Here is a 2,871-nt window from a genome sequence, read left to right as displayed (position 1 = left end):
TTTTCAGTAGATGGTCTTGTCTCAAGGGCAAAGGCGCAGGGGAGATTTTTATAGCAGTGACTGGTTGGATTACCTGACAGAAAAGTGTGAAATGGAGTCACGTAGGACAAAGAGGGGTGTGGCCTATACCTCAGCCAGAGTTTTCTGTCCAATGAAGAGACTTCGTTTAACTCCTTCTCAGGCATCACAGGGAAGTTGCTTGTTTCTCTCTGAACCCAGCCAGTTTAGGTGCACGTGAGTATGGAGGGTGGAGACTGAAGGGGAGGGACCTGAGAGTCAGGTCAAGTGAGAAGTACTGGCCCAGAGTTTCTGGCATTTCTCCAAAGCTACATGTAAACATAAAGTATCTGGTCCAACCCAAGCATGGTATTCTGCATTGCCTCACGCATGTGAAAGTTGGACATTGAATAAGGAAGGCCGAAGAAGAACGAAAACATTTGAATGGTGGTACCGGAGAAGAATATTGAAAGTACCATGGACTGCTAAAAGGACAAACTGATATATGTTAGAAGAAGGGAGACCAGTGTGCTCCTTCAAGGCAAGGAAGGTGAGACTTCATCTTGTAGACTTTGGACATATTGTCAGAGAGACCAGTCCCCGGAGAGAGACGTCACTGGAAGAGGAGAGAAGGAGGGAAGGCCCTCAAGGAGATGGGTGGACACCGTGGCTGCGTCAATACGCTCAGGCATAGCAATAATTGTGAGGATGGCGTGGGATGGTGCAGTGTTTCGTTTTGTTGGGCAGAGGGTCCCTGTGGCTTGGAGCGGACTCAAGGGTACCTAAGAACATCTGGTCCAAGGAATATGTGGATCAAGGCCTCGGGCATTAAAAAAAAGAAAACAGCTTTAACAGGCAGGATAGGCCAAGGACTTTGAGGTTCCAGCGCTGACCTCTTTGTAATGTGTGACCCAGCCTGCTGAGTCCACCCCAAAGAAGCACCCTTTAGCGCCCCACATGGTGTGTGTGCAGACTGGGAGCATTGCTTCACAAGTGCCCTTTCTATCTCCTTCCAGGCAGAACACCTACTCTGGTCAGAGGCTCCGTGAGTAAAAGTGGGCTTTGTTTTTGTTCTGCCTGTGGCCATCGTACCAGGTTTAAGGTCAGTCAACAGTGGCCTCTCCCTGGGGTCGTGGGACATGATGTGTTTTTACTGTTTGAGCCCATTGTGGCAGCCACTGTGTCCATCCATCTTATCAACGGTCTGCCCCGTTCCCTGTCTCTTCACTTAGTCGTGCATGATGTCTTTCTCCAGGGACTGGTCTCTCCTGACAACATACTTAAAGCACACGAGACAAAGTCTTGCCATCCTTGCTTCTAAGAAACATTCTGGCTGTACTTGTTCCAAGATATATTTGTTTTTTCTTTCATCGGTTCCATGATACTTCCAGTAATCTTCACCAGCCCCACAATTGAAATTCATCAGTCTTCTTTAGTCGTAATTATTCATCTTCTAACTTTCACGTGTGTATGCACAATTGAAACTATCAGGGCTTGGATCGGGAACACCTTTATCCTCAAAGTAACATTCTTGCTTTTCAATACCGTAGAAGTCTTGTGAAGTATATTTAACCCCATGCAATGTGTCTTTTGATCATTCTTCAGTGAGCATTGATTGTGGATCCAAGGGAGATGAAATCCTTGAAAACTTCTATCTTTGCTCCATTTATCATGATGTTACCTATTGCTCCAGTTGTGATGGTTTGGGTTTTCTTTACCCTGAGCTGTGATCCCTACTAAAGACTACAATCTTTGATCTTCATCAGCAAGGGCTTTAGGGCCACACCACTTACAGCAAGTAATGTATGCTATCTGCGTATCACAGGTAGTTAATGAACCTTGCTCCAAATCTGATTCCCCTCATTCTTCTTCACATAAGCCAGCTTCTCTGAACATACAGATTGGATAAGTGTGATGAGAGGATACAACCCTGATGCACACCTTTCCTGAATTTGAACCATGCAGTAGTCCCTTGTTCTAATCACACAACTGCCTCTTGATCGATACACAAGTTCTGACTGAGCACAATGAAGTGTTCTGAAATTCCCATTCCCCTCAAGGATAGCCATAGTTTGTTATGATCCACACCATCAGATGCCTTTGCATAGTCAGGAAAACACACAGAAAAACAGCTTTCTGGTATTCTCTGCTTTCAGCCAAGACCCATCTGACATCAGCAATGATATCCCTTGCTCCACATCCTCTTCTGAATCTGGCCTGTATCTCAATGTGCTGCTGAAACCATTGCTGGGTGAGCTTCAGCAACATTTTACTTGCATGTGATAGCAATGATATCGTTTTATGATTTATGCATTCTGTTGAGCCACTTTTCTTTGGAACGGATACAAAATATGGATCTCTTCCAGTCAGTTGGCCAAGTAACTATCTTGCAAATTTTCAGGCTTAGACGAGTAAGGGCTTCCAAAGCTTTATCAGCTTGTTGGAACATTTCCATTGAGATTCCATCAATTCCTGGAGCCTTGCTTTTGGCTAATGCTTTCATTCCAGCTTGGACTTCTTCCTCCAGTACCATTGGTTCTTGCTCATGTGCTACTTCTAGAAATGGTTGAATGTCAACTAGTTCTTTTTGGTACAGTGACTCTGTGTATCCTTTCTATGTTCCTTTGATGCTTCTTGCATCATTCAATATTTTGCCTGTTGAATCTTTCAATATTGAAACTGGAGGCTTGAATTTTTCTCGAGTCCTTTTAGTTTTGATATGCTGAACATGTTCTTCCTTTTTAGTTTTCTAACCTAGGTCTTTGCACATTTCAGAATAATAATTTCCCTTTGTCCTCACCAGCTGCCCTTGACATTTTCTGTTCAGCTCTTTGACTTCATTATTTTTTTCCCACGTGCCTTAACTAAGGGTAG

Source organism: Echinops telfairi, unplaced genomic scaffold (assembly GCF_000313985.2).
Source record: "Echinops telfairi isolate 266 unplaced genomic scaffold, ASM31398v2 ScPeMD7_23;HRSCAF=83, whole genome shotgun sequence".
NCBI classification, from domain to species: Eukaryota; Metazoa; Chordata; class Mammalia; order Afrosoricida; family Tenrecidae; genus Echinops; species Echinops telfairi.
Note: the sequence above shows the minus strand (reverse complement) of the source record.